Source organism: Salvia hispanica, chromosome 5 (assembly GCF_023119035.1).
Source record: "Salvia hispanica cultivar TCC Black 2014 chromosome 5, UniMelb_Shisp_WGS_1.0, whole genome shotgun sequence".
NCBI classification, from domain to species: Eukaryota; Viridiplantae; Streptophyta; class Magnoliopsida; order Lamiales; family Lamiaceae; genus Salvia; species Salvia hispanica.
The window spans coordinates 17518960-17538905 of NC_062969.1; the positions used below are offsets into that span (position 1 = coordinate 17518960).

Here is a 19946-nt window from a genome sequence, read left to right on the forward strand (position 1 = left end):
CCGGTGGACGACCAAGATGCCCCCGGGTTCGGGTGGGCACCCGAACCCGGATCGGGAGGGAGCGGCAGCTCTGCTCGTACTCGTACTCCTACTCCTACTCCTCCTACTCGTGGTACCCGCACGCCGTACACTTTGGATGAGATGATGCAGATGTTCAAAGCCTACTTGGCAGTCTCCGAAGACCCGGATGTTGGCACGAAGCAAACCGGGGAAACGTATTGGTGGCGCATCACTCGTCTTTACAATGAAATCCGGTCGGGGGGAACCATCCATCGCTATGATAGTATGGTGTGCAATTGCATCTACAGAGCCAGCGAGGCAATCGGTAAGTTCCAGGGGTATTACCAACAGGAAGAGCGGGCGGTGGGGAGCGGCAAGAGCGAGCTCGACATCATCAGTGCCGCCTTAGTGACCTACCAAAGCTTGGAGTTCAAAGCGTTCAAGTACCTCGCTTGTTGGCAGGAGGGGAGCCTTTATCCGAAGTATAGGGGCGGCGTAGTAACATCCTCCTCCAGCTCTTCTAGCAAACGGTCGAGGTCGGTACCCTATCCGACGGCGCCTGCGATGATGTGGCTACCTAGCTTGCCGGAACTAACTTGGGTAGCTCCGACGCTGGCCCGAGCAGTTCCCGCTGGCCGCAAGGAAGGAAGAAGGCGCCGACCAACCGCCTTCGCGCCCCGACTCCATCCGCCCCCGCTCCCGCTCCCTTTGTGCCACCTCAACCCCCGATCAACTCGTTGTGGGCCCTCTTGGGTGAACTCAATACGACCGATACGTCTAACATGAGTCCCGACCAACTTGCAACACATGTGGGAATGATACGGGGTCTCAAGAGAACATTGAGGATAGAGGACTAGTCTTCCAGGGGGTAATTTTTAGTCTTTAATTATGTAATTTTTAATTTGTAGGATTTTAATTATGTATTTTTTTATTTTCTAGGATTTTAATTATGTATTTTTATTTTTTAGGATTTTAATTATGTAATTTTTATTTTTTAATGTATTTTTATAATGTAGAAATGTTTTTAGTAATTGAAGTATTTAAATTTAATAATAGAATGGTGAGACCCTTGAATTTCTCCTTGCGGAAGAGCACGGATGTGAGTGTTGTGCTCTTGCCTAAGGACAAGGAGTAAAAGTGGGTCCGAGCCCACTTCTGTGCTCTTAGCTAAGAGCACGGATGGGGATGCTCTTAGTCTATGAAAATTAGTTTTATTTGTGGATGATACAAATTTTAATGATAAATTGGAAAAGTAAGAGAAAGAGTGAATAAGTAGGAGAGATAGAGAAAAAATGGATAGAGTATGAAAGCTATGAAAAAAGGTGGATAGATGGTAGGTATATGATGTATATGGAAAATTTTCTATTTTTAAAATGAAACTGCTAAAGTTTTTTATGGTAATGAAAAAAAAAAAAATTTGTGGAAGAAGAAAATATTTTATACTCCTTCTACAAAATTTGTTTCATTTTACTATTTTTTATTTGTCCCATAAAGTTTGCTCTAGTTAAAATCTTTCCGAAAATAGACATTAAATATAACTTCAATTTCTTCAATGTGAGACCCTTATTCCACTACATACCTCCATTTGATACAAAGTCAAAAACAATTTTTACAAACTCATGCCAAATCAAATTAGGACAAATTTTATGAGACGGAGGTAGTACGAATATAAAATTTGAAGTCTTACGAATATAAAACAACAGGCTTCGAGAGATATCCTCCGCTGCATAAAACATCAGTTTAAGGCTTAAAGCGTCTAAGACACGGTTGATATTATTTACTGCTTCGTTTTTGCTTTAAATCTCTGATTAATTTTGTGGTTAAAATTTGTGCCGATGATTCAGTACTATTCTTATATTAGCAAGAAGATTAGCTAAATTATATTATTGATTAATCTATTATCACACTGACAGGTTAACCTTGGTTTTGTTGTTATTTTTTCATTTTCTTAGGTATAATTTTAGCTTTATTTTTTTTATCCGCCAGTTATAAATTAATTATGTTATTGACTTCGTAATATTGAACACATTCTCTTTTGAAAAGGATAATCTACGTTTTTATTTGTCACACGATCTGCTACAAATAATTACGCGAATTTTCATATCATCTATTTAAAAAAGTAATCACTTCATAAGACACTTTTATTTTGAAAGATTAATTCTCTATTTATATGGTCAACAATATTCAACAATTTTGAAAAAGAATCGTTTACATTCCAAAATTTAATACGGCGATGGGACTATTCATACGATTAGGTGTTGAGATGGATTTGAAATAGTGTGAAAATATGGGGAGAATTACATTAAACATGCAAAATGATTACCTATTGTTTCATGGATTAAATTTCTTTTATTTGCATTTCATTTTAATGGATTCTGTTATCTATATTTAAAACGACATCAACTCTTTATATACACGGAGTACACAAAATTTCATAATCGTTTCATGTTTTTACAAAAAGATTTCAACACCGTTTAATGTTTTTACAAAAAGTTTTATCTTCGTTTCATATCGATGTAAATTTTTTTATCTTTGTTGTATATTTTGTACTCCATATAATTAAAGAATTCACTACTACGTCTAAACAAAGATAACAGAATGTATTAAATTAAGAGTGTATAAATTTTTTTGTATCATTTGTACAAACTTCAAAATTTATAGTAATATGAAACAGGGCATTTGTACTACTAATAATATAATTACCCCATGAAAAATTGAAAATATTGGTGCTTTGGTGCGGCGTTGCATTGTGTCACAATATAAGCCCAGTAACACTATTATTCAGTACACTTACAGAAAATTAACTAAAATACTTGAATAAATTATAATTATTGAATTAAATTTTTTTGCATAACACCAGTTTAATCACACATGACAATTATTTTAGCTCCGTAACACTATTAATCACTGGACCTACCAAAATATTGGAATTTTCTTGAAAGCTACTATCATCAACGGTTTTAACTAATACATACCAGAAATGGAATATGAAATTGGTGAGAAAAAGTGACTTTGTATCAGTACTATGATAAGGATATGTACCCATAAATGAATGAAAACACATTTATTGATTATAAAGGTGGTAAAATTGAACTTGGGTTTGTACAAGACGCCGTATTAATATATGTGAAGTCTAAACTAATTGACTTAGCACACATTAGTTGCTATATATTGTGTTGGAAACAAATCACTATTTCCATAGTTTGTTGACAAACATAATCTTGGTGTTTGAGAAACTCAACAATATGAATGTGATTGTGATGATCATCTTCATATTGTTCTCCAACAACACTAGTATTTTCATCATATAATAGCTTCTCCATAGCCAAGCCCAACTGCAACGATACTTGTGGAGACGTAAGCATCCCCTTCCCTTTCGGCATCACACCAGAATGCTACATCTCACAAGAATTCCTGCTCACTTGCAACCGCCCATCTTTCGATCCCCCCAAGGTTTTCTTGGGGGAATCCGATATCGAAATCACAGACATATCCCTGACGGGCAGTTCACGTTGCTGCATTCAATAGCGCGTGAATGTTTTTATAGCAGTGGCGTAAGATCTTCCACATTCAGCGACTGGATGCAGCTTGGTAACTACTTCACGGTGAATAATACCGTGAATAAATTCACTATCGTTGGCTGTTCCGCCATCGCCATGTTTGGCGGGTATACTATCGTCAACCATACTGTTGTCACAGGCGGCGCCGCCCTGTGCAGTTTGGAGGCTGATTTAAGTGAAGGGACGTGTAACGGCGCGGGCTGTTTCCAGACCGACATCCCCAATAGCGTGTCGGGTTATACTATTGGAATTCAAAGTTATACCAATTATACCACTACTTGGGACTTCAGCAACTGCAGTTATGCCTTTGTTGCTGAGGACTCCGCCTTCAAGTTTTCAAAGGATAATCTCACTAACTTGTCAAGTGTTAAAAGCCTTCCTGTGGTGGTTGATTGGGTCATCGGGAATGACACGTGCGAAGAGGCTGCGAGAAACGCCACCGGCTATGCTTGCGTCAGTGCAAATTCTCAATGCTACAAACCGATAAGCAACAACGGATATCGTTGTCGCTGCAATACTGGATTTGAAGGAAACCCTTATCTAAACGATGGATGTAGAGGTACTATTACTTTCTTAATTTTGTATTACGGTACCAAATTACTCACAAACACACCAAAGTTCCGGCACCGCGGTTTCGGTTCCGATTCCGGAAAATCTCTAACCGGAACCGAACCTTGAGCGTATTTCGCAGCTATGGTTATGGTTACGGTTCCGGTTTGAAAACCTCTGGTTCCGATTTTGGTTCCAAATTGGCGTTTTTCCGGTGGGTTGGTTCCGAATCCCTGCTTTCTTGTGTTTTTTTGCGGTTATGGTTCATTTCATGGTTTTCCTGCGGTTTTTTGCAATTCCAGGAACTACCTGGATCCGGCAGTTTTGACACGGTTTTGGTTCTAGAATTTTGGAACCTGAATTGGCCTTGCAAAAGTGACGGTTTCAGTTCCATTTAAATCTCACGGTTCTGATTCGGAACCTTAACCGCAGTTATGGTTTCACGGTTAACTGCTCGAACAGTAAGCCTTGGCATCTCTAACTCCATTACATTATTATATGAGTGAACTACAAAAACAGTCCCAAGACTATACGTTTATCTCGCCTTTAGTCCCTCGACTTTTAAAATATCTCCAGACAACCCTGGACTAAGCGTTTATCTCGAAAATGGTCATTTTTCATTATTTTCGGTCGAAAATACCCTTTTTTTGGGGGGGGTTGGGGAGTTTGGGCAATTTGATCTTTTTACACTTTTAACATTTTAAATCCGATATTATTTTAGTGATGTACTAAATCTGATATTATTTCAAAATTATCATTCTTCTTCCCTTTTGTCATCCTTCACTTTGTTTTTCTATTTCAATATTAGATTTTTATATTTTAAATTTTAATTTTTAAATATCAATAAATTTTTATTAATTATTAAAATGATTAAATAACAAAAACTATTAGTTTTAATCGATATTTGATAGTGTCTAATATTTAATGAGTAAGATATGTCAACGCCAATTTAGTTTTAATCAATATTTAATAGTTTTAATAATAAATAAATCATATAACACGATTATTCTGAAATAAATATATATCTAATGTAAAACTAATATAATTTTCGTTTATTTATCTGAAAACAATCAAAATTAACTAGAAATTTCAACAAAAATACTCCTATATAAAATTTGTAGTAGTATCAAATTTTTAGTCAGCTTCATACTCCCTCCGTCCCTAAAAATTTGTCACTTATTTCACTTTTTCGTCCGTCCCTAAAAATTTGTAACCTTTCACTTTTACCATATATGGTAGTAGACCCCACATTCCACTAACACATTCACACTCACATTTTATTTTAATAGTAATATATAAAAAAGGAATCACATGCCACTAACTTTTTTAAACCACTTTTATTACATTTCTTAAAACTCGTGCCGGTCAAATGGTGCCAAAATTTAAGGGATGGAGGGAGTAATATTTAATCACAAGCAATTATAATAACCAAACGATGGCTAAATAGAATAACTCTTATTTTTCCATCATGATTAATATTATTTTTCTGTACTTCTTCAATTCAGTTGAATATTATATTAAATAACAAAATTTAATAGTTTTAATCAATATTTATAGTGCCCATGAATTTAGTTTTAATTAGAAAAATTTATTGATATTCAAAAATCTAAAATTTAAAATTTAATTTTATAAAATTAAATCTAAAAGAAACAAAGTGAAGGATGACAAAAGGAAGAAGAATGATAATTTTTAAATAATATCAGATTTAGTACATCACTAAAATAATATCAGATTTAAAATGTTAAAAGTGTAAAAAGATAAAATTGCCCAGACCCCTCAAAAGGGTATTTTCGATCGAAAACAGTGAAAAAGGACCATTTTCTAGATAAACGCTTAGTCCAGAGTTGTCTGGGAATATTTTAAAAGTCCAGAGACTAAGTGCGAGATAAACGCATAGTCTATCTAGAAATTTTCAATCATGGTCATAATAGGAAACATGTCTTAGTCAAGATAAGAAACATATTAAACTTAAAATACATTAGAATTCATTATCCACTAGTCAGAATTATTACTGTACTTTTTTTATACTATATAATATTATTCTTCAGGTTGAACAACTGAACTAGTACAACTGTTTTGCAGATATTAATGAATGTTTAAAAGAGACTCTACATAATTGCAACAAGAACGCAATCTGCACTAATACAATAAGCAATTACACATGTACATGACCCACGGATTATGATGGTGATGAAATGGGTGAAGATGGCTGCAAAGAGAAGGCGCCCAAGGATATGAATATTATTTATGTCTTGATTGGTATATATTCTTGGTTTTATAAGTTTCATAGTAATCATGATTTAATCTTTCAATTCTTATTCAAATTTTGGCTACTTGAATTTTACAAATAGGAGTTTCAGTTGGGTTTGTTTGTCTACTACTTAGCACCATCCTCCTCTACTTGGACCTCAAGAGAAGATCACAAAATAAGATGAAGCAGAAATAAGATGTTACAAGAGAAACTCACTACCAGAGAAGCCTCATCAGACATGGTCATCATTTTCAGTTCTTCCGAGCTAGAAAAGGCCACCAACAGCTTCCAAAACAACATGGTCATCGGCAGAGGCGACTTTGGCACTGTGTACAAAGGAGTTCTAGCGGATGCAAGAATAGTTGCCATCGAGAGGTCTATAAGAATTGATCCCACACAAATCGAGCAGTTCATCAACGAGATTGTTGTTCTGTCTCAGATCAACCACAGGAATGTAGTCAGGCTTCTTGGTTGTTGCCTTGAAACATATGTTCCGCTATTAGTCTACGAGTTCATCAACAGTGGCACCCTTTCTTCGCACTTGCAGAATGAGGCTAAGGCGCGTGCTCTTGATTGGCGCACGCGTCTAAGGATCGCTGCAGAAACTGCGGGGGTTCTCTCGTATCTGCACTCTTCAGCTCCTACTCCAATTAAACATAGAGATGTCAAACCGGATAACATCCTTTTAGACCATAGGTTTGTTGGAATCGTGGTCCGGTCAATGCAATTTGACGGATCATTCAAGTGACGAAATATTTAATTTTGATAAAATTAAATAATTTATAATCGATCTAAAAGAAACAAAGTGAAGGATGACAAAAGGAAGAAGAATGATAATTTTGAAATAATATCAGATTTAGTACATCGCTAAAATAATATCAGATTTAAAATGTTAAAAGTGTAAAAAGACAAAATTGTCCAGACCCCCCAAAAGGGTATTTTCGACCGAAAACAGTGAAAAATGACCATTTTCCAGATAAACGCTTAGTCCAGATCTAGTTGTCTGGGAATATTTTGAAAGTCCAGAGACTAAGGGTGTAACAACCCAGATTTCTAGGGTATAATAAATACGGCGACTGCTACTTAGGCGAACTTAAAGGCAACAAGAACGTAGACTAGGGTTTCATTTAAAGAGATTTGACCAAGTGTTTAATGAACTATCAAGGCAATAAGTCAATGGCTTAATCACGAAAATCAAGATTTAATAGATAACATAGGCTAAGCTCAAAAGTCACTCATGCCAAAACATTTTATAGTTATGCCACCCTTACCATAGTGAACTCGAGGTTTAGCATTTATTTAAAGAATAGCATCGAGTATCACAAAAATATTTCATGGACTGGCCATTCAAACAATACCTCCCATTTTCTCATCAATCAACAATATCATGGTGCGACGAAGTGTGGCCACACTTTCGCCCACGAGACCGGCCGACTAGCAAGGACGGCTCCCGATCTCCCGTGTACACTAGCCTGATAGGGTTTGCGGCCCTACTCAGACCCGACCCGAATTCGTTTATATAGCCCTAAAGCCTAATGGAGCGCACTCGCAAACTAGGCATCAGGCACACACAATATCCAAAATAATCATAGGCATGGCATAACAGTTTAATCCACCCTTATCGCTCCACTTTCATATATTTGCAACATAAGAGAGAGTTTAAGAATAAAGCCCACCTCGATTCCTAGGCCACAAGTATGTTCTTCTTCTTGCTATCACTCCGTGAGCGCGAGTTCTCACCTTTAATTTATGTATTTCAAGTAAGTCTCAATCATGGATCAAAATCATGCATGTTCTCACGTTTCCCTTCTTCCCATCGATTATTTTTAATATCACCATTCAAAATCAAAGTACGATTATCATAACGCTTTTATTTGCACAACAACTCCAGATTTATCATCAAATCGTGTCACGCATGAGTGTTTCAAAACACACCCACCCACACACACGATCACACGCACCAACACACACACACACGGTTTCACACACGCATACACACACATGTGCATCCCATTCATCAATTAATTTCTCCTTCACTCATTCTAAATGCACGTGGACTCAAGAACACCGATTAATCGGTAGGTGAAGAAAAGATCAAAATAAAAATACCTTTTCGATAGAACAAACGGTAGGAAACAAGTAGTAGCCTTGGTTCTTCAAGATTTCTTGAATTGCAACTTCAATTCTTCTCCAAAGATGAAGAATTAATGGAGAAAAGTAGAAGAAAATTTGAGAGAGAGTGGGAGAGAGAGATCAAAATTTTGGGAGAGTGGGGGCGTGATTTTGTGATGCTAGGGTTTTGATTCTCCTCCTATATTTATAGAGTGCAAGATATAATCCAATAATTAAATAAATAAAGATTTGGAGGAGATTTGGTGGTTGTAGTTGGCGTGATTTGCTAGGAGAAATAAGGGGGTTTCGAATTTTTGGCTATTTAATTAGCCTATGATTTAATTCAAATATTTTACGGAGTAGAATAAAATATCACGGAGCAGAATAAAATAATAAATCCTCCCTAAAATATAGAAGTAGGCGTGAATTTCAATTCCTTACAAGGAATTTAATTAAAATCCTAATTTAAATAGGATATGGCAAGATCTTCTTAGATTTGGCAAGATATACTAGGATATTTGAATTTATTTATGGAAGAGAATAAATAAGAGATCAAATAATAAAATAAAATCCCTTCTCCCATAAAATAAGGGGATTTTCGAAAATCCACCTAAAAACAACATAAGGGCCGAAAATTTATGGAACAATTAAGGAATATTCGGACTTTGGATTTAATTTAGATAATTATCTCAAGCAATAATTAAATCCAGGAAAAATAGGATTCCTTTCCAAAATTGGGAGGGGTCGAAAATTCCATGCAATTAATTAGTGATCCTATTAAATCTCACTCATCTCTTAGGAAAATAATTCACCACAATTATTTTACCTCCACTTCACATTTTTCAACGACTTTGACCAATTCACGGCCACGTCATATTTTCCACAATATTGACTATTCCATAGCCACGTCATATATTCAACAAGTTTGACTATTCAACTCATACTCAACTCCATATCGCAATTAGGTCACAAAGAATATTGCAATAAATCACTCATCATTTAATCCACATATATCATAACATTAAAAGCATTTAATGCAAAAAATTTTCACGTCTCAAAAAATTAGGGTTTGAAAAAGTGGGATGTTACAAAGGGCGAGATAAACGCATAGTCTATCTAGAAATTTTCAATCATGGTCACAATAGGAAACATGTCTTAGTCAAGATAAGAAACATATTAGGCTTAAAATACATTAGAATTCATTATCCACTAGTCAGAATTATTACTGTACTTTTTTTATACTATATAATATTATTTTTCAGGTTGAACAACTGAACTAGTACAACTGTTTTGCTGATATTAATGAATGTTTAAAAGAGACTCTACATAATTGCAATAAGAATGCAATCTGCACTAATACAATAAACAATTACACATGTACATGACCCAAGGATTACGATGGTGATGAAATGGGTGAAGATGGCTGCAAAGAGAAGGCGCCCAAGGATATGAAGATTATTTATGTCTTGATTGGTATATATTCTTGGTTTTACAAGTTTCATAGTAATCATGGTTTAATCTTTCAAATCTTATTCAAATTTTGGCTACTTGAATTTTACAAATAGGAGTTTCATTTGGGTTTGTTTGTCTACTACTTAGCATTATCCTCCTCTACTTGGACCTCAAGAGAAGATCACAAAATAAGATGAAGCAGAAATAAGATGTTACAAGAGAAACTCACTACCAGAGAAGCCTCATCAGACATGGTCATCATTTTCAGTTCATCCGAGTTAGAAAAGGCCACTAACAGCTTCCAAAACAACATGGTCATTGGCAGAGGCGACTTTGGCACTGTGTACAAAGGAGTTCTAGCGGATGCAAGAATAGTTGCCATCGAGAGGTCTATAAGAATTGATCCCACACAAATCGAGCAGTTCATCAACGAGATTGCTGTTCTGTCTCAGATCAACCAGATCAACCACATGAATGTTTTCAGGCTTCTTGGTTGTTGCCTTGAAACATATGTTCCGCTTTTAGTCTACGAGTTCATCAACAATGGCACCTTTTCTTCGCACTTGCAGAATGAGGCTAAGGCGCGTGCTCTTGATTGGCGCACGTGTCTAAGGATCGCTGCAGAAACTGCGGGGTTCTCTCGTATCTGCACTCTTCAGCTTCTACTCCAATTAAACATAGAGATGTCAAACCGGATAATATCCTTTTAGACCATAGGTTTGTTGGAATCGTGGTCCGGTCAATGCAATTTGACGGATCATTCAAGTGACGAAATATTTAATTTTGATTAAATTAAATAATTTATAATCGATCTACGCTCCGAGTAGATGATTGTGGTATATTCATTTTCTCTAAATCGATTCCCGGTGAGTGTGAAATAATATATCAAAGAATGTCACGATATATGGAGATATATAATTAATTAATTAATTAATTAATTAATTAATTAATTTTGGACACGTAGATAAAACAATGTGGCAATTGAGCATACGGAGAAAGCTTCGTAGAATGCATGCACATTGATCGGGTTGTCCAGATACATTTCTGGAATGAACAACTACGTGAGAGGTGTCTAGATACATCCGTCCAGGTTCATCCTCCATGGTTGACGTTTGTAACGTCTGTAACGGCTAGTAACCCCCGGCGGTTACAATCTAGCCATCATGACACTCATTATTATGAGTGTTGACTCCATCAATTCAAATGAGTGGGCTTGGCCTATAAATAGGCATGCATACTCTTGCATTCTCTACACCATCACAAGCATTCTAGAAGACATAAGCTCTCTCCCTCTCTTGCATTGTTCTTCTGTCGAAGCTCTGCCCTCTCCTCCATCCAGTTCGTCGGAGCTCTGCTGATAGCGGTGCTGCTTCACCAGAGACGTAGCCGTTTTATCTTTGGGGACGAAACGCCAATCCGAAGAACACTACCGAGGCGTATCTCGTCTTGCGGAAAGAGGCCTCCTCGACTCGGCTAAATCTTTTACGGTTTACAGTTTCAATTTTCTATTTGTAGTTTCAGTTTTCCATTTGTATTTCTTCTTGGGTTGTATTACGCCCGTTTAGTTTAGCTCTTGTAAATCCAGGAATCCAACAATCGCAAGACGAGATATAACTTGCCTTTGAAGGGATTTGGACCTATAAACTGAAACTAAAACTTTCGAAACTTTAAACACCTTTGCTTGGAGATGTCGACTGAATCAAACACTGCCGCTGCCACCACTCTGGCCACCACCGCCGCCATCATTTCCTCCACTATGACATCCACCACGATGATGCCAACTCCCGGGCTCTATCCATCTTCATCAACAACCCCTTGGGTGTATACTAATACCCATGGGCTCACTGGTGGATCCACCTCGAGTGGGTCGGTTGGTTCCACTTTTAGTGGTTCCTTCGGATCCTTTAATGGATCGAGTGTTGGGGCCTTCGGGTCTCACACGAGTGTTGGGGCCTTCGGGTCCAACACGGGTGCCGGTTCCTTCGTGTCTGGTACGACCATGGCAGGCTCTATGCCCAACATGAATGGTGGGGGCTCTATGCCCAACCATGTTGTTGGCTCCTTCGGGGATAACGAGATTGGTTCCTTCAATGGACCAAGTGCGACACCTTTGGCACCAAAAATGATGCCACCTGCCGAGAAGCCACCAAAGTTTGGAGGATCTGACTTCAAACGGTGGTACCAAAAGATGTTGTTCTACTTGACAACATTGGGCGTCGCCAACTTACTCATGGAAAGCGAGCCACCCGCGCCAAGTGATCAAGAGACAAGCGTTGAGATCATGGCGGACTATGAAGCATGGCGCAAAGGAGACTATCTTTGTAAAAATTTCATTCTAAGTGCATTAGATGATAGTTTGTACAATGTATACTCCAATATAACTACATCCAAAGAGATGTGGGAAAGCCTAGAAAAGAAGTATAGTATCGACAATGCTGCCGGTACGGAACATGTTGTAGTATCCAAGTTTACGAACTACAAGATGGTCGACTCTCGACCAGTCATGGAACAAGTTCAAGAGTTCCAGATGATCATCCAGAGACTCGTGGCTGAAGGGATGAGCTTGCCCGACAACTTTGTACGGTGCATACTCATCGAGAAGCTTCCACCTAGTTGGAAGGACTTTAAGAACTACCTCAAGAACAAGCGAAAGATGATGAGTCTTGAAGACTTGATCGTGAAGTTGTGCATCGAGGCCGACGTGTGCAAAATCGATCAGAAGGCCTTTAAGGACTACAACCCCCTTGATTGAGGCCAAAGCTAACTTGTTGGAGCGGGGCGGTCCCTCCAACAAACGCCCTCGCCAAAATCGTCCCAATGAGAAGGACAAAGGGAAGGGAAAACATCCTACAAAGAAGTTTGAAGGCGAATGCTACAAGTGTGGCAAAATTGGTCACTTTGCCAATTGACTGCCGCAGCAAGAAGAAGAAGCCGGCAACCCACGTCGTTGAGAAGGAGTTCAAGGACTGGGATGAAGATGACCTCGTTGTCGTGGTCACCGAAGAAGTGAACCTTATTGACAACAATGGTGGTTGGTACATCGACACCGGCGCTACTTGACGGATCATTCAAGTGACGAAATATTTAATTTTGATTAAATTAAATAATTTATAATCGATCTACGCTTCGAGTAGATGATTGTGGTATATTCGTTTTCTCTAAATCGATTCCCGGTGAGTGTGAAATAATATATCAAAGAATGTCACGATATATGGAGATATATAATTAATTAATTAATTAATTAATTAATTAATTTTGGACACGTAGATAAAACAATGTGGCAATTGAGCATACGGAGAAAGCTTCGTAGAATGCATGCACATTGATCGGGTTGTCCAGATACATTTCTGGAATGAACAACTACGTGAGAGGTGTCTAGATACATCCGTCCAGGTTCATCCTCCATGGTTGACGTTTGTAACGTCTGTAACGGCTAGTAACCCCCGGCGGTTACAATCTAGCCATCATGACACTCATTATTATGAGTGTTGACTCCATCAATTCAAATGAGTGGGCTTGGCCTATAAATAGGCATGTATACTCTTGCATTCTCTACACCATCACAAGCATTCTAGAAGACATAAGCTCTCTCCCTCTCTTGCATTGTTCTTCTGTCGAAGCTCTGCCATCTCCTCCATCCAGTTCGTCGGAGCTCTGCTGATAGCGGTGCTGCTTCACTAGAGACGTAGCCGTTTTATCTTTGGGGACGAAACGCCAATCCGAAGAGCACTACCGAGGCGTATCTCGTCTTGCGGAAAGAGGTCTCCTCGACTCGGCTAAATCTTTTATGGTTTACAGTTTCGATTTTCTATTTGTAGTTTCAGTTTTCCATTTGTATTTCTTCTTGGATTGTATTACGCCCGGCTAGTTTATCTCTTGTAAATCCAGGAATCCAACAAGGTTGACGGTAAAGGTGTCAGATTTTGGAGCATCAAAGCTGGTTCCTATTGATCTCGCGCAGCTAACCACGGTGGTGCTAGGAACTCTGGGATACCTTGATCCTGAGTACATGCTGACAAACCAGTTAACAGAAAAGAGTGATGTTTACAACTTTGGAGTTGTTCTGCTAGAGCTAGTCACGGGGCGTAAAGCATTGAGTTTTAATAGGCCGATAGAGGAGAAGAGTTTATCCAACTATTTCCTTTATGTACTCGAGAAGGATTTGTTGGTAAAAATTATTGATGAAAAAATTGTGGGTTTAGAAAATATGGAGCAGATATATGCAGTTTGTGAACTAGCAAAAGAGTGCTTGAATGTGAAGGGAGTAGATAGGCCAAGTATGAAGGAGGTCGCAATGGAGCTGGAAGGGATAATACGGAGAGAGAAGCACTCGTGGGCAACAAATGCAGATAATGAAGAAGAGATTCAGTCTCTGATTCCGAATGGTCATGATGGAACGAGTGGTGTGAGATATGATAGTATTGGCATGGATCATATTATTTTGCCAATCAATGGAGAAGATGATATTCATTTTACTTTGAGCATTTATATACGTGTATTGATATTCATTTTGAGTAAGGTGATTAAATTGTTCCTTCAATTTTGTGATCAAGTTGTTGTTTAATTTTAGAATTTTGTTATATAAATTATGAGTCAGTGGCGAATCCATAATTTGTCAGCGGCGAATCCATAATTTTTGAAATTGACATGTGGTAGTTGTCAGTTTTGCATCGAAGTTGTTAGTGTTTTATCGCAATGAAGTCTTCTTTTTCAGTAATTATTATCCTAATCACGCAAGAAATGCAGAACACTTCAAACTAGTTATTAATTTATTAATTATTAGCTCAAGTTAACTACTAGTTTGTTTCTTAATTATGTAAACTGTTGAAATGTCGTTTATGCAGTATGTTAAGAATAATTTCACTAATAAACTAATCTTTGTTTTGCTGTTAAATATTGTACTACTAATAGTCTAATACTATACGATTGCCCGGTCAATGTTTGAATTTCTATTCGGAGCCTAATCTTTTTATACAAATGAAAAACCAAAGAAATAAATAATTGGGCATTTGCAGAGGACGGGAGTTTCTTTAGATTTTCAACGTGTTCACTGTTCACGGATATTATACTTAAACAAAGACTGCATAGACAAACTCTTGGTCTTGGATTCTAGTATATAAAGTACAAGAATTTTATCTAATTTTTTACTTTAACTAATTATTATTATTTAGGTTAAAATACATAAACCTTTTAATCCATTGGAATTAATGTACCACCATCGTTGAGAAATTTCCAAAAATTTGAGTTATTCGCCTTGAAATTTGGACTCATTACACGTTCAAAAAATCGAAATTTATGCATTTTTCGTCATAATTGAAAACGATAGCATAGGAAAAATGATATGTTGAAAAAAAAAACAATCGTAAGTAATAAGTACGTGTCTGTGTGTTTTAATTGCTATTGGCGTTCTTTGCCGTAACAAGTAGCAGTAGTATATAAATAAAGAGTAAAAATAAATTAATAAAAATTGTATATACAAAATATCCTTAAATTTTAAATCGATTTTTATTTAAACCGGTTTTCAAATAAACTAGTTATTCCTTTACTTGATTACCCTTTTATTATATTTGTTAAGTTAAATCACTACCAATTACATGGATTATATATGGAAATATGAAATATATGGTTGACCAATGGAACAAACTGGTGCCATAAACTGAAGAATGATAAATTTGCCGATTTTAATAGTATTGTTGCATCATATAGTTTGCCTAGTCATTTTATTCCATCTACATGCAATAATATCTTATTCAGGGTGCAAGTACTTTTGATTTTTTTTAAATTGTACTTAAACAATTCTAAAATAGATTGAAAATATAATTATTTTATAATCTTAAATTAATTTCTTTTAGAAATTTATGTTTATAACAAAAAAATATATGTTTATAACAAAAAATTTAATTTGATAGGTATATCTATGATTATTTAAAATTTAAAATTATTTAATTTAGAATTAATATTTTTATAGTAATAAAATAATTAAATGTGAATGATTATGATTATTTAATTTTAAAAAAAAAAAATCATTTACTAATAAGATAACTAGACGTGAATAACTATGATTATTTCTTTTGATGATAACACTAAAAAATTAAGTATAATGTCGTATTTTTAACTTGGAATTTTAATAATTATTAAATAATAAAATAATTGGATGTGAAGTAATATTACTTCGTTAGATAATAATACTAAGAAAGTAAGTATATATATGTGATCATATCATAACCCATAATTATGGCGATAACCTAATAACCCTCATTTTATGGACGAAAAATATCATTTTATGGAACAGAATATCATTTTATGGAATTAAAGTATCATTTTATGCATGCTGAAAAAATATCATTTTACCGTGTATAAATATCATTTTTAATAAAAATGATACTTTTGACCCATAAAATGATAGGGTTATTAGGTTATCACATAAATATGAGTTATGATATGATCGCACCCCTATATATATATAGGGATGTATTCAAATCCTTTTCCTATCTTTTTATCCTTTTTCCTTCTTAATCCTAGCCCCACGATTTTGTCATCTGACGGTTAGATTAATGCCACATGTCATTTAGTAATACACATTTTCATTCTAATAATGCAACATTATAGACTAATAATGCACAATTTCATTCTAATAATGCATAACGGCTAATAATACAACATTATAGACTATACGCGTGTAGTTATTTTTACAACTTAGAATTATAAGAGTTATTTAATAATATTATTAGATGTGATATATTAATATTATTTCATTTCAAGATAATAAGAAATTAAGTATATCTGCATGTAGTCGTTTCTATAACTTGGAATTTTGAAATTATTTAATAATAAAATAATTAGATGTGAATGACTATCATGATTATTTTGTTTGATGTTAACACTAAGAAAGTAAGTATATATACATATAGTCGTTTTTATAACTTGGAATTCAAAAAATTATTTGATGATGAAGTAATTGAATGTGAATGACTATGATTATTCTGTTTGATTGATAACACTAAAAAAAGTAAGTATATATGCATGTAGTCGTCCTAATAACTTGGAAATTTTAAAATTATTTAATAGTAAAAAATAACTAGATGTTTAAGACTTTGATTATTTAATTGATGCTAACACTAAGAAATTAAGTATTTATATGCATGTAATCATTTTTTATTTAATAATTAAATAATTTACTATGATTAAATTGCTAGATGATAACACTAAGAAATTAAGTATATATGGCTGTAGTCGTTTTTTTTTAACTTAGAATTTTAAGTATTAAGCATTTAATAATAAAATAATTGGATGTGAGATACTCCTATTTTTACTGTGTTGGAAGATAACACTAAGAAATTAAGTATACAATCACGTAGTTATTTTTTTAGTAACTTAAAAATTTTAAAAATTTTGATAACAAAATAAATGGATGTGAATGACTATGATTATGTCATTTGATGGTAGCACTAAAAAATTAAGTGTATATACATGTAGTCATTTTTAGAATTTAGAAATTTAAAAATTAATTAATGATAAAATAATTGGATGCAAATATATTATTATTGTGTTGGATGATAACACTAAAAAATTAAGTATATATGCATATTCATTTTAAATCTATAGAATTATAAAAATTATTTAATAATAAAATAATTTTATGTGAATGACTATGATTATTTCGTTCGATGATAACACAAAGAAATTAAGTACGTATGCATGTAGTCATTTTTATAAAATCATTTTGATAATAAATAATTGGATGTGAATGACTATGATTAAATTTTTTTATTATAACACAATTAAGTATATATGCATGTAATTGTTTTTATAACTTAGAATTAAAAGAATTATTTAATAATAGAATAACTAGATGCGGAATATATTAATATTATTTCGTTGGATGATAACACTATGAAATTAATTATATAATAATGTAGTCATTTTTATAACTTGAAATTTTAAAAATTACTAATAATAAAATAATTGGATGTGAAGCCTAGCTATAATTCTTTTTTATGGTAACACAAAGAAATTAAGTATATATGCATGTAGTTAATTTTATAATTTAAAAATTAAAAATTATTTAATAATAAAATAATTGAATGTGTATGTCTATAATTAAATTGTTGGATTATAATACTTAGAAATTAGAAATTAAGTATATAGTTATATAGTCATTTGTAACTTAAAATTTTAAGGACTATTTATTTAATAATAATAAATCAGATACAAAATGACGTTTCCTTAATGTGTAATACTGATTATGATAAACTTAATTTTCCATAATGAGCATAGAAGGTTAATTATGTAATACCTTAAATTGAGTAATAATCATAAGTGAATATAAAATACCTAAAATATCCAATTTTGTATATACAATTTTTGTTAATTTATCACTACCCATAAATAAAATTACCCATAACTGAATTTTCAAAGATTTTTGCATAATTTATTGGACCATTAGTTGGAGCATAATTAAAACATATATTCAGTGGACCCACCAAAATATTGGGATTTTCTCCCAAGCATGCTATTGATCGGGTTAAAGAGTAGGCCTCCTTATTCGGCCTATTCCGGTTCTAACCAGCCAATTGGCCGGTTAATCGGTTTTAAATTTTTATAAATCCTAGAACTAGAATCGACAGAAACCAAACCGGGAAACCGGGTTTAATACTAAAAAAATAGTTCAATACTAAAAAAATAATAATCCAGCATCTAGAAATATAGTAACAAATAATACTAAAAATTCAAATAAATATACAAAAAATACAAACCAACAATAAAGTAATATTCATATATGAATAAGAGTGATGCCAAGTGTTGTAGGTTGGACTAGTTTATGTTAGCAATTTTTCAATACAAAATTGGAGTTCTAAACTTTAGCAATTTATAAAAATGAATTTCATTTTCCTTTTTTTGGTAAACAAATATTCATTGGAATTTCCAATACTAATTGATCTTGGTGTGACTTTTGGTTTATAATGGAACGGTTAATAAATTATTCACGAATAGGTTAAAATCGTATGTTAAAGGAATTATTACATAAATTTGTTATAAAGTTAAATTTCTATGAAATAATATTGTATTTGTATAAGTTACTCCTTTTTTTGGAAATAAAAAAAAAACTTATGATGTCCTACTCATTGTAGTTAGTTCATAAAAAAATGGATTAGTGAAAAAATTGTAGATTCAAAGTATCACGGTTTAAACATTTTAAATACTTCAAAAAACGAGCTCGCAAATCTAACACTGTTTAAATCTAAAAATCATTCGATGTTTCAAATTATTTTACTTTAATTCAAAGTTAATTCAATTAAATTAGATTTATTAGTATATTAAATTAAAAAAAAATTGAATTAAAATTCGATTCTTGGTTAGGAACCTTCGCCGTCCTCAATTACCTGAAGTCGGTTCGATTTCGATTCCGATTAACTAATAATCGAATAACCGTTTAAGCACCCTCTGTGATAAGAGAAATGAAATTGGATTTTACATATAAATCAATGACGCTTCATCTATATTTATTTATTAAGTATAATACTCCATTGACTTTGACTTCGCACACACTAGTTTCTTTCTATATAATATTGGTAACATTCATTTTCGACACAACGTAACATAACAATGGTACTTGAAAAAAAAGAACAATCGGAAGCAGAGAAGTCAAACGAAATATTGGGATTTATCTGAAGCTTGCTGTTAATCAGTTTTAAGACAGTGAAATTTATGAATATAAATAAAGATAAATATACATAAATTAGTATAAAGATGTAATCCAATGCAAAATCTAAATATTGTATACACTCCAAATTACTATGATCTGGACCGTTAGAAAATGTGATAACATCAACGGTTAACGTTGAGTTGACATCAAAATCTTGAAATTTTACAATGATTGAATATTGACACTATGTTTAAGAGTTTGAAAAATTTATAATATAGAGTTTTGCATTTTATTACTATCCACAATACTCTTTATTTTTGAATAGAATAGAATCAGTTTATTTCGAGAGATATCAGAAAAAGAGATGAAATAATTC

General features: G+C 34.0%; 1 pseudogene; it reads left to right on the forward strand.

Annotated features, from left to right (window-relative positions):
• The first annotated feature begins 141 nt into the window (after positions 1–141).
• LOC125189536 lies at positions 142–14488 on the forward strand (annotated as a pseudogene).
• Positions 14489–19946: the final 5458 nt, after the last annotated feature.